At 39.2% G+C, this 14,218-nt stretch overlaps 1 protein-coding gene across 2 annotated transcripts in view; it reads right to left on the bottom strand.

The window, feature by feature from the left end:
* Positions 1–14,218, bottom strand: part of RALA (RAS like proto-oncogene A) — a 30,298-nt gene extending 16,080 nt beyond the window's left edge. The window contains exon 1 of one of the 2 annotated variants that reach the window (XM_039715009.1): positions 14,170–14,218. The gene's annotated coding sequence lies outside the window, so the exon portion shown is untranslated. Of the gene's footprint in view, positions 1–13,512; positions 13,633–14,169 lie in introns of those variants that run through there. The other variant, XM_039715010.1, reaches the window with a different exon arrangement.

Below are 14,218 nucleotides of genomic sequence, written 5' to 3'. Positions count from 1 at the left end.
CTAACAAAGAACAGAGCATATGATCAGTCTCATTGTCTTAGACAAGGTGACCAAAAGAAGTCAAGAAACTGTTAAATTCATTTTAATTCCTTGGAGTCTCGTAAATCAACATAAATGAGAACAGACCAGGAAAAGAAAAGCATTACACTGAAGTCACATCATTACAGGCAAAGTTTCAGCTGGCATCTTCTTCACTACTATACATAAGCTGAATGCAGGCCTTGTGAATATGCAGTTGTCCTTAACAGGCGGACTTTGATTTGCTGCAGACATTTGTTTGAAGGGGTCTAGTTAAACATAGCTTTGTATTTACAGATAGTTGGTACAATTAGCATAGTTTGAGTTAATAAGTAGAGATAGCGGTGCCTTTCATCAATTGCACAACAATTTTTGTTGTCAATTTTATAGCCTACACAAAACTAATACATCAAAACTAAATCCTCGTTCATTTCCTTTCCTTTAAGCAAAGATTACATAAAGATTTGAAAGCCTGTCATATTAACCTCATTACCCACTCATTTTTAAGATGAGTAATTTTCTTCCCTGAAGACCGCTTTATATAATAAGCATCAATTACAACTGCTACCTGATACATTATCGCACCCGCCTTTACTCTGTTTAACAGAGCTAGAACTTGATACTTCTGAAGGAACAGGAATAATTTAACTGCAGTATGTGAGCTGCCTGCACAATACTAAGAACTAGTTAATAGGCTTTGACCAAAATACTTCCAGAGCAGCAAAAATTATCAATTATTTACTGAATAATTAAAGAAAATTTTACAGTGGAAATTCATATTGCCCTAAAGAAATAACTTTTTTTTACTTGAAGATATTAATGCCTGCACTACTCTGCACTTTACACTTAGTATATATCACCTCTAGAAACACAATCCACAACTTACTTCACACTGAAGTGAAAATCTATGGTAATTATTTGACAGTATTTTCTAAAGTGAGTTAAAAAATTCTCCAAAGTTTTGTAATTTCCTGAAGTGCATCAAAACTCTGTTGCCTCATGTGACCTACAAATTACAAATTCAATTTTCTAAGAAAAAGCACAGGAACAAGAATTTTGAAAAGTGGCAACATATTTCACATCCAAGGACCATGAAGCAATACAATCTTATCTGTTGTGAAAATATCACAAGTCCAACCAGTTACTTCATTGTTTATTGAGTCCCATAGTTTCAGTTTGGTTAACAAGTGCGAAAGTATACTTGAGAATGCATTGTTTGAAAATAGCACTAGCATACAAACTGCCAACTATCTGGAAGACACCTCACAAATGATTCAGATATTTCTGTAACAAAAGCATTCTTGGAAAAGGAGGGAAGCAACTCCAGGCAAGCAGAATCTAACCCTCCCATCATCTGGTTCCAATTACAACATTCAAACCAGATCAGCAGAAACACCCCATGACCCAGAGATTGATAGGATACATGAGGACACAGATGGAAAATGATACCAGCTGCTATAAGAACTAGAGAATAAGGAAGTTTTAAAAGTTAGATCATCATTATTGTTGAGTCATCAAGTTTGACTGGTGTTTTATTACAGTTTAAATGCACAACATCCATTAAACTCTGCACATAATAACATCAGTATTTTATTCAGATAAAACAAGTATTTCAAATGTTAAAAAATCACTACAAACTTTAAGTAGTAGACTAGAGAAAGAGAAGAATGACTTCAAATGTTCAAACCTTAGTAATGAGTAATCTCATTAGATATTGAAACAAGCCTCCTGAAACTCAGCCTCATAACAAGTTACAAACTTTCACAGCAAGTATTTCCCTATGTCCTGAAAATAATCCTTTGACATAAACATGTTGAACTAGGAATTAGGATTTGAAGCTTCCCATGAGTTTAACAAGCAATTAAATTACATTCAAGGTTTCGTAAGAATCCTTCTTTCCAAAGCTTTCTAGGGCACACCTTAGAAGGTGCTTATGCCTCCCACACCCACAGAACAAATTTACTATGGTGACTGACTACATATATACTAATGAAAGTGAAGGGTAGAAGACTGACTTTAGTTCTATCTCTCAGCAGAAGCAAATTTCCTCAGGCAAAAGGCCCAAATTTCCCAGCTCCTTGAGACAAATACTTCAATTCATAACCATATCCAGGTACTTAAACTGGAAAAGCCAACCAGTGAACTCTTCACCCAGTAACAGAGGCCCATCCATCCCATAAATTACATTGTGTTGTTATGAAGTATACTAGTTCCCACAAGCCCACAGCTTTATATTCTTAAGACATCATCAGAAGAATTGCAATTTCTCCAACAAGAAGTCACTAAAGCAAGAGAAACAAGTTTACAGACTTCCAGCAGTCTCCCAGAGGCTCCACAGGGCCTTAGTGCCAACTCCTGGGCATGGCCACCATAAACTAGACAGCACTTTCTGAAGTGAGAACGGATGTATATTTCATGTGCTTTAAGTCATCATTTCAGCATTTTCTTACTAAAAGGCCTCTTTGGTTTTTGGCAAGATGACTTATGGAAGTACTTCCATAAGGAAATTTCTTGAAACCCCACATGGAGCAGCACATGAAAATCCTGATAAACTGAACAGAAACAGTCTAGAACACAAAATGAAGGTCTTAAGATCTCAAACCCTGCCTGTAGTGTACTGAAAAGAAAACAAAGCAGCTACCTCACTGTCCACATAAACAGCTGACAAAACATACGGCCCTTGAGCCCAAGTGTGTCTATCTGCAACGCTGATATAAATGGAAGTTGCAACATTCTGTCTGATATTCCCATATCCTTTCTCCCAATAGCACTGGTGCAACTATTAGGTGGCAAAGCACTTAAGAAATTGCTCTAGACAAAAACTAACCTATACTGTTTTTTGAACAGATACATTACCTAAACAAGTCTTCTGGTACCAAAGACAGCCCAGAACAACACATAGCTGAGCACAGGGAGAGCAAAACTACAGAACTTCCAGCCTATAAATACTGTGGCAAAACAACGCAAGTGTTCTAGGGTACCTCAACCATAACCCAGCACCGGTGGAAGATTTCTCACTTTCTTTCAAGTTATGTGATGGCTATTACAAAACGCTGGGAAGAATTCTAGATACTTGCAATGGTTTATCTGTGTCACCACTGAGTCAGGAATAGATGACACAGACTTGGATCAGAAATTTAAGAGGCTAGAAGCTCCACATTTATTCAGACCTCTTCTTTTATACACCGGTCCACTACAGGTGGACCTGATTGGTCATTTAATCAACACATTTCATATGATTGGCTAATTAAGAAGACATTCTCTTTATGAGAAAAACAACTTGTTAAAAACACCACGTGCAAATTTTTATCATTTGATTATCATTCTTTCTCTCCAGGTCCCTAAAGCTTCCCAGACCAACTCATGGGAAAGCTTATCCAGCTTTCTCTCTCTCTGACCAGACTGTCATATCCACATGTCTGGACTGATCCAAAGATGAGTGGGAAGAGCAGCAAACTCAAGCCCACCACCAAGGTTAACACATGGTTAAAGCTTGCTTTCATAGTTCAACAGACTAAAGTTACACTGTGAAATAGTTTTGATAATACACACATTTACGTAAGACTCTAGAATACTGTCCATGCTTCTACAAATTCAGTACGTGGCTGGTGCCCTCTCTGTCTTTGGTAATTATTGAAGGTACTCAGCTTTCTGAGGCTGACAGTACTGAAGTGCTTTAACACTAAGGGTAAGGGTCATGTCTTCTTTCATATTCAATTTGTAAACATGAAGATCTGTAATCTAGCATATTAACAGAAGGCATTAATTTTGTACTGATTTAAGATTATACACTATGAGGAGAGAACAGTGACAGCAGACGTGATAGAATAATGAACAATTACAACTACATGCCACTAGCCTGTCAAAAGCTATCCACAGACTTGCATGGATTCAGAGGGAAGGCAGACAAACAGGTACTATGGCACTACAGCTGATTTTTTACCATGAAAGGCTGAAACAGATGAGGGGGACATCTGTGGAAGAGCCTCCCACATCAGTTATCCATAATCAAAAGTCAAGTTACATTCATGTCAGATGCATTTGATACAGAACAAAGACACTCTTCCCAACCTCCATGACCCCCAAAATGTAAGAGTCAACATATAGCCTACAAGGATGAATTTTAGTAATGCAGAATCAACAGCTCAGGTTCTTACCTAGTGCTATTCCAATAAGAACTCAGTGAAACATTTCAAGAACACATTTAAGTTAGTGTCACCTAAGATATACAAGATACAGCCATTTTTATCCTGGGTTTCAAGTACAAGAAAGCACACCTAGAAACTAACTTTTGATTAATGACAAGGTAGGCTTCACTGACACTCGCACAGAGCTGCTGCTTCCAGCTGTTCTAGAAAGCAACAAGAATGGAGTTCTCTTGAAGGCACTATGCCAGAGCTTGTGGCATGAGCTTCAGCAGTGCACTTTTAAAAGCAGCTCAAGAACACTGCATTCAAAACTTATCCACAGCATCTTCAGTAACAAAAATTCAGGGTTTTTTGGTCAATTATATTTCAAAAGGAACCTCAATCTCAATCACATTAGTATGTCCTTTTTGCCCCTGTACATTTACATTTCAATATACACTACAGAAATTTTAGGAAGATTTAAATGTAAGCATGTTGACTTGACTTGATGAAGTAAACTCTTTAAGAAATGTCCAAAGGTGGCTTCCCAAGACATACTTGAAAAAATATATGTTTTCCTCTAACCCAAGTATCTTTTTAACTGTTAAAAACCCTAGTCTTCCTTTAGAAGTTCAGAATGTCAGAAGTGCATTTTCTAGCAACAGCAAATATTTGCATGGTCTTTTTACAGCCAGAAAGAACGACAATCAAGATCCATACTGACTAAACCTAAAACTGCACCCAGACAGTTTCACTGCTCTACAGGGCAGAAAGTTAACTTGTGACAGAGAAATCTGGAAACAAATGGTATCTGCAAAGCAAAACAGTCATTAGGCTCATGGCAGGCTGCACCCACCAATCTTACGGAATCTATAGAAGGCATGCAGACAGCAGCCTTGTTGTTTTGCAGGCTTCTCTTGTCACACCAAGACAAGTTCTGATGCTGATAGCTCAGGGAATTTATCCTGCTCAAACAACTACTTTTCCCTGTTAGCCAGTCATAATAGTACTATGGTGAAAACTCACATGAACACCATTAAATTCTTTCAAGTATTAGTACAGGCAGAATGAACACAGGAGCCTTGTTTGAGTAACACTCCTATGAAATTCTTGATAAAGAAAAAGTCTAAGCTTTCAAATAAAGCATTTTCAAGGCAGGCACTGCCTTCTTCCACAGTGCCTGCCTTCATTCACCAGTGCCTAGGTGAATGAAGTTTCAGCAAAAACTGAGTAGGAATACCACAATGTTATCCTTCACATCTCAGGCTAATAAAACAGCTTCTAACAATGAAGGATGCAGGAAACTACTGCTCCAGCAGGTGCAAGCACATTTACATCAAAGACACAGCACAAATGGTGCAAGAGCACAAGACTGAATGCAGGGCATTAAGGAGAGACACCAAGAAGGAGGTACTACTACTAAGTTCTCCATCTTCTCGTCACAAATACAGGCAAGCATTCTCTCTCCCCACAAGCAGACTCCATCAATACACCAGCCAAATGGAACCTAATGAAATACGAGCATGTTGGATTTTGCACTTCAAATTTTTCCTTTTATTCCTCTAAGGAACCATGCAGGTGCAGCAAATTTCTTTAGTGAAATCTGACTCAGCAAAATAAGTTACTTCATTCATTTTATGACTTTGCCATCTGTTTTACAACCTTATTAGAAATGAACAAGCTTTGGGGTTTTTTTTGTAGTATTATTGCAAGAGCATTACTTTAGCAGCCATATTTTGTACTGGTAATGTCTCCTGTTTATATCCTATGCAGTGCAAATTTCTCCTCCTAAAATCATGATTTTTCTGTTTTATTCAGAGTAAATACACAAAAACCTTGTGAATAGGTTATTCAAGAACACAAGTGGTTATAGACCTGATATTGCAGAGTAATACAGCATGCATAAAGCTCAAACACTGTTAGGTGGATCTCTCCCCATTTTCACATGCCATTTATCCTAAAATTGTTAGATATATGATTTGACAAATTGATACAGTTAATCTATTAGACCCAAAAGACCCCACTGGGCAACAAATTGTCTTTTAGTCCAATATACGCTTGCCAATCACGATACACGATAGACTTTCATGGCTATTTCACATATTATGGGCATTAAATTTGCAATGGCTAGAAACAGAGGGCATTCAGTTCATTAAACTAATATGAAATTATTAATATTCACATCAATTTAACAATTTTCACATCAAGTGCCAGTGCAAGGTGGTTTTTATCATTTCTGCTTAAAAATACTGATCACATTTTTCTTGCAGTACCACAGAAGCGATTTTCCAACAGAATGTTCAGAAACTTTAAAACTGCTTTTTGCTCCTGTTTCAATTCTTACAGCTCTTACAATGCACAAAGTAACTCAAAACTGTTAAATGACTTTACAAGAATATAAGTGTGTAAGTTCAAAGTTTTAAGAGAACAGGCTATCTAAAAAAAGTTCTTTACAAAGCACATATGTTAAAATCATAGATCAATTTCAGAATACAGGAACAAGCATAATATTAATTTCTGACTATCTGGGGAACCAAGTGAAGCAGCGATCAAAAACTTCTGATAAACAACTTAAAAATTAGTTTTTAAATCATACTCCAGAGGCAAAGACTCTAGGAAAAGGCACCATTAAGGTGAATGGGTCTCAAGTGTGTCTTTCTTCCTACGACCTAACATGGAATGCAAAAGCTAATGGGATTCCAGCAGCAGTCAAACTCAGTTTATTTTAAAGGCTAGTCTCTCCACAGAAAAACTACTATAGAAGTCTGTCTACAGTGAAATCCAGTATCTTTATCAACATTTAACTAATTAACGAATTTAATTCACATTGCAACATTAAATAGTACCAAGTGTGAGCTGCTTTCCTTTCGGTAAATACCGTTTAAATTCTTGTGAGAAGTACGTGATCTAATACCTTTTCAATGTTGCATGGTTTTCTCTGGCCTAAGAAACCTTCACTATCTCTGACTTGTGAAAACATTTTCTTTTCAGTTGGTCACTTGCAAGCTTTCAATTAAGGTGAAGTACTTGTATTAGCATCAGTTCACCACAGAGTCAAGCTAATTTTACTGTTTTTCTCCTTGAGGGGTTTATTTCTTTTATGTTAATGCACATGCAGTCAGACTCCTACATAAAGTCTGGAAATTTTAGCATTATTAAAACCCATTCCTGTTGTTCATAGGTGATAGTAGTCTTAGTTTGTAGTAAAACTGGAATTACATTCCTGAAAATATTTCCTTCAAACCCCTGACCCCTGAACTATACCATTCTGACTGGGTTAGGTTTCAGTATTTTATCATATTGTATTTCATTTTTCATACTATCTTAAAAGAAATCCTACTAATTGGCTACAAGATTGTTTCTGTTTCAGTTTTCCCTGAGAGAAACACATTTTTCCCCATATTTGCAAAAATACTCTTCTCTCCCAGAATTGTAGTAAAACTTATTAGAAAGATTACAATATAAACTTCACTCCTCAAACAACTTTTTTCTTCAAATTTTCCAAACTACTCTTAGGATCATTAGATCTTAAGGCTGCTTTTACAATGCTCTTCAAAATACTCCAATCTGAAGAAAATCACAAATTCTGCTTGTTATAAACATGGTCTCAGTTCTAACTCATACATCTTGCAGAGAATATTTTTGTTTACTTCATTCCTCTCTCAACTTTGACTGCAAGAGTAAATTCAAACTTTGCAAGACAGCAAATACAATAGATACAGCTTAACTTTAACTTAATTTTTAGAAAAAGATGCTCTTCTACTGAAGTTCAACATGTACTAAACAAAGTTACCTAAAAAGAAACAACTTTCTAAATAGGATCAAATGAAACACATTAAAGAGGTAGGACAGTGAAGAAATTTCTCAAAAATCAGGATCTCCTAAGGTTTCAGAATTATTCCAAACTGAAACATTTCATATCTCACTCTGGTTCTGGGGCAAAGAAGAGCTGAGAAATTCCAGCATTTTTGTGAGTGGCTGCACTACACAATCTTTAAATGTAATTGTAACTCTAAGCCTATCAGTAAACTAGTAACATGGCCAAAATTCGTGATCCACAGGGCCACAGGAAGACAGTTGCATGGGTGTACACACTTAGGCCTTCCTAAAATATTTTGTGGATCAGCAACAGGCCTCTCCCACATCAATCTAGAAATCATGACCTCCCATGCTCTCAACACGAGAAAAACTAGTTGGCAATGGCTGCAATAGGATTTCTTAACAAAGCACAGACATTTAAGATGTGGACTATATGTAGGTCAAAAGTGAGTATTTACAGGGGTAAAAAGTTGAAATCATGCCTAAAGATCCAAGTTATTATCATTATTTTTTTCTAGAAGTCCTACATGTTACAGTATACACTAAAACAAAATGAGTACTGATGCAAACCAAATTAATAAGTCAGATGAGCAGCCTTCTTGTTCTTCATCAGTATCTTAACTTTTAATTATTTTTCTTATCACACTCTTCATTAAATAGGGAAAAACAATCAAGTATTCCCATTCATTTCACACACCTCAAATTAGTGAGTCTCTTCCTATACAGTACTCTGAGATGCTCCAGAATACCTGGAATTAATTACGAATGTTACCTGTAGCTACATTTTCTTCCTTACAATACTAACCATTTGATAACATTTTAGATGGTAAACTTGCTGAACTGAAAGCAGTTTCTGATATTTAGTCTAATGCATGTGCTCCTTAAATTCTGAGTGACAACACTGGACTGTGTTGTAATAGAAGAGTCCAGAAGGAGTCCAGAGTACAGTGCTTTCTTTCTAGGTTAAGTTTCCCTGATTTATTATATACTTTATTTCTAGTGAATATGAAGCCTAGAACCTCAAAGCCAACAGGTCTAATCAGCAGCAGACAAAAAATATGCAATTGGACCAATAAAGAAAGATGCTTTAATAAATCACACTCATACAGGCCGGTGCTGCATCATTGACTTCAATATATAAACTACCTCAATGTAAATAAATTTCACATTCATTTTCAAATCAGTAACAACTTCAAGAATGTAAACTTACTAAAAATCAGAGAATTCAAGTTGTGATAAAGTGCACTAAGCTACCAGTCATGACTCCACTGGACCAGTCACTGAAGCATTGCAATGAACTCTTAATTTGGACAATATAAATTTTGACCTTACAAAATTCAGTTCTTATGAGTGTGCAGTGTTATTTCTTAAAATACAAGTGTTCTGAGGATTGGAATGAAGCTTATGTGCATGTTACACTACATAGGTAAAATTAATTCAGGTGTTTAAGTGTGCAAGAATTTTATGATTTAGAGGTGTCATCCCAAAATAGCTCTTTCACACAACAGTCACTTGGATTCAGTGATTGGATTCACTGATTTTGCTTACTTTGATCTCCAAAGGTAACAGTGACAGATGGTTAATGAGGAGTTCGTACCAGCCTTGCTTTGAGTAGGGCCTTTGGGTCCATCTACTCAAACATTTCACATTGCATGACCTCACTCATCAAGTGTGGGTTTTGTGACTGACATAGCATGCCCACAGACGTCTGTCACATTAACAGTTTTCCTGTCTGTATAATTTCTTCTATTTTGAGGTCTGAGATAAATCCCACAGGACAAAGTATTGCTGGTATTAAGTACTTCTGTGTTAGAAGCCTTGTCAGGAGACTCAGCTATACCAACAGGAGTACACTGCTACATCTTGAAATGACAGACCTCCTTTACTCTACACTATCTGACGGGCTTGAATGGGAGTACTAGCAAAAAGAAGGACTGTACCACACATGGCTGGCTTTTTACTTTCTTCACAGATGTTCCATTTTTGCAAGACTTCCATGTTTACTGCAATCTATTTCATGCTGACAAAAACATTTCTGCCTGCCTGTATGTGGGTGCTATACATAGAGCATTCTCAGACTCTCAGAAACAAAGATCAGAGTTAAAGATCAAGTTTTACAGAGTACAGAGAGCTATTAAATTAGTATTTCAGACCATAAAATGAAACAGAAACCAAGGCCTGAATGCATGGCTTATCCCTACTGCTTACCTACTAAGCACAGGTACAGAGCACCTTCATAAATGGCATTTTCCATAATTTGCAGAAATACTTGTTTGCTGGTACAGTATATTTACACGCCAATTTTTAATGAAACCCTGTGGGCCACTGCACCAGACATTTCCACACTCTTGCATCAAATGATGTAAACATACTATTACAGAGAAAAATACAATGCATTATACATACATACAAAGCATGAACTTTACTGGTAGGAATTCAATGTACATTATAATTACTTCAACTAAGGAGCCAACATCACAAAATAAGCATCATCAATTCCACTAAAGTAACAATTGTAGAGTTACCATACAACCAACTCTACATCTCTTGTTTTTCTACCTTCTTTACATTCTTGGCTCCTCTCCGTTACAAACTGATTCCAGCATAACTTTGAATTTTCTGTAGTAACTGCTCATGTCATCTAACATCTTCAACACACCTTTTTCCATTATTACCCCTCTGTGCAAAGCCTGGACACTTCAGTATTGCAAATCTGTTGTCCCAAAGGTGCTGGGAATTTTGATAGAGACAGACCAAATCCCAAAATATGACTAGTAAATACTAAGCCCCTGCTCAGGGCAAAGGCAATGAATTCTCTCACTGGTTCATTCTAAAGCAGCATTACTTAAACTATACTACATTTCTTTCCAGCTTGTTCCTACCTTTCAATCTCATACTGTTTTTTCTATGGGAACTACAGAATTTTTTTTTCTGCTGTAAATAGTCCCTATGGCTCCAGCCTATAAGCCTAACCCAATGGTTATGGTTTGCACAACTACCAAAGAGATTCAACAAGCAACTGTAACCACTGATAAATCCTTGGGTTTTAGGTGCTGACTCTGATCAGAAGAGTTAAGAAAACAGGATGAGTAGCAAAACAGGATTCAATAATCCCCTGGTCTGCAAGGTACATTTGCTATAAAGCCACTCTAGGTTATTTATATCCACAATGACTATAACCAATTTCAGATTCTGCAGACAGTAAGCCTTAAAAATAACTTTTTATAACTATCCTGAGAGCTGATTTTAAGTACTGCAACAGACTAATAAAATGTAACAGTTTCTTCCCTACTTAGCAAGTTATAAAATGGTAAATATTTTTCAGAACATTTAGTGGACATACATTATACCAACGGTTCTATTTACTTGGTTCCTCACATAAAGGCACAAAGGAGGCTTAACACAGTTGTCCTGTAATTGTGTGTTTGAGGCAGGCAGGCTACAATATGTTCACAAGAATGCTGTCACTAGCCTACCAAACTACCTTGTTCACATAAAACAGATTTCAATTTAGATGCAAAGTAATTTCCATAGCTTGGAGCCATTAGAAGTTTAATGGAAGCTCGCTGTAAGCATTTTCAAGGGGGTGGGGAGTTCCCTGTCTAGAAGACATATTATCAGCCACTGATTTCCAGGACCACTATATCCTACAGTACCCACTAGGATGGCAAAGCAACCAAATCTAATCACACAGTTAAAAGATTTTTCTCATATATTTATTTCTCCTTCAGTTGTAAAACTGCAGCAAAAACAATGCTGTTGTCAGTTGGCTGAAATGCAGTGCCTAAACAACTTTTCACATAAGACACTGTATCTACAGTATCCTTTGATATCGGAGACGGCCATATATCAGTTTCTAAGATAGCAGCATCTTTTGCCTCAGCAATTATCTTCATCTAAGTCAGATACACTTGAAATTTAACAGGAGCAAAACCACTTCCTAGATGGAACACCTTTGTTTCAGGATAACCCCTCAGAAAAAATAGATACAGGGATATCAGTGCATGACTTAGTAACTGAGGTTAAGAACACAACTGTTCTTATGGGAACTAGAAATCAGTCTGAATACAGAAGACACATGGACCACTGCAAGGTCTCCAACTACTTATTTAACAGTCTTGTGCTCCTCCTTGGTCACCTTTATCCAGCACTGCCTTATCCTCACAGCCACATCTCTCCCTGCCCCACTTCCCCACACCCATCCCTTCCCTTCAATAGCCTACTATTTCTATGGGTTATTTATATAAAGAGTACGTGATCACAGGTGACAGAGATTACAAAGAATGCACAGCTAGGACACATTCCTGTTTTCACTTTCATGGCTAAAGATTCCTCAAGGTCCAAAAAAATCCTGACAACGTTATTAGAACAATGCCAAAGAACACACAACTCAACATACTTCACCTTAGGATGTCTGTAATCTTTCCCTTACTCAAATTCAAAAGAGCACTAAAAAGCAAAGACTTAGATCAAGGAATTTGCTACAGTGGAGTAGTACACTCACTATCCAGCAACACAGCTTATTTAACCTCATAGTTGACCTCTCATGCTGTGGACTGAAGGCTTTTTTTGATATTTTTGTGCAACACTATGTCATATTCTCCTATTTCTACAGAAAATAATAAAGGGTAAACATGACTAGCACTATCAATTTCTCAGATTTCCATCATTTGGAGGTTTCCACAAAAAATGTTTGACAAACTGTCGTGCAAGAACAGACTGAAGGATTTAAATCTACATCAGAGATTGACATGTCAAACAGTTGTTCTTCACTCTATTAAGAATGCTCACAGTTTCCCAGGACTTAAATGTTGAGGTACATGCTATTAGATTAATAAGTCAGCCAAAAAGAAGTGGATTTTTAATTAAAAATGCAGTTATAATCACTACTAATTACCCTGAAAACTAACAGAAGAGCAGGATCTTCTCCCAGTGCAGCCCCTCTCTCAGGAGCTCCTCTCTTTTCCATTTAACTTTCAGTGGAAAAGACAAAGAACAACTGATAGGTTATGGAGAGATCGGAACATAAAACTGTATGTGAACTGAAATGCCAGCAGAGGCACATATTGCTTACACTTGTGGAAGTGTAATGTTTTGCAGTGCAGAATGCAAGTCTCTTTCCAATAAGAGCCGGAAATGCAAGCGCGACACAAAACATCAGGGTCATTTTGAGTCTGAAATAAAAACATTTTAGCAATCTTTCTGGCAGGACCGTTTGGGGATGCTACAAAATAAACACACAGATCGCTCTTCAGGTGGCTCTTGGGATATCTATGGCCCACTTAACATTTTCATTTTAAAGACTCAATTAAGGAGAAGGAGCTGAAGCTATTAACTTCCATTTAAAAGAAACCCAAAGCAAACCCCAAATCGCATACCTAACCAAATGGGTGAGCATGAAAAGGCTCTTTCATTTGGGGAACTTAATAGCATACTTCGTCCCCGTGTTACAAGCAAACACAAGATCTAGTTATCACTAACTACAGAAAAGCCCAGCACATGAAAGCGGGCAGCTATTAAATGTTACAGAAGCCCAGTTCTTACTCACCCTAGAAACCGCAGCGCCCACATACACGCACAGGGTCTCGGGCACCCGGCCGGGGCAGGAATCGCCGCCGCAGCCGCCGCCCGGTCCTGCCGAGCGAGCGCCCCGACCCCCTTCCCCGCCAGCCCCGGGGCGCGGCCCCTTTGTTCGGGGTGCCGCCGCGGCCGCGCCCCGCCCTCCGCAGGTACGGGCAAGCCGCACCCGCTCCCCGCCGCAACAGGCGCCGGACCCCGCCGCGGCCCCGCCACCCACTCCCCGCTGCTCCCGCGCCCGGGCGGGCTGCGGCCGGAGGTCGCCAAGGTCGACGCCAGTAACCTTCAGGGAGCGGCCACCAGGCCCCTGCAGGAGGTTCGGGGCGCCGCCCGGCCGTCCACACCCCGGGGTGGGGCCGGCAGGCGCACACCGCCGGCCGGAGACGGTGAGGCGGCAGCCGCACCCCGACACTAATTCCCGGGCGGCGCAGGGCGGGGGGCGCGGAGCCGCCGGAAGCCCCCGCCCGCACGGCAGCTTCCCCCCACACCGGAGAGCTCCCCCGACGCGGGCGGAGCCGGGTCCTTGCGCTCCCCCCGGCCCCAGCCCCGGCGGCCGCGGTGGCGGCGGCTTCACCCTGGTCTGGTCTGGTCCGGTCTGGCCCGGCCCGGCCGCGCGCCCCCATCTCACCTGCGGCGGTGGTGCCGGCGGCGCGCGCACCGCTGCCCGCCCGAGGAGC

The sequence above is a fragment of the Passer montanus genome, unplaced genomic scaffold, assembly GCF_014805655.1.
Source record: "Passer montanus isolate IOZ18808 unplaced genomic scaffold, ASM1480565v1 scaffold32, whole genome shotgun sequence".
Taxonomy (NCBI): Eukaryota; Metazoa; Chordata; class Aves; order Passeriformes; family Passeridae; genus Passer; species Passer montanus.
The sequence above is the reverse complement of the archived record's forward strand: the minus strand, read 5'-3'. Positions and strand labels throughout refer to the sequence as shown.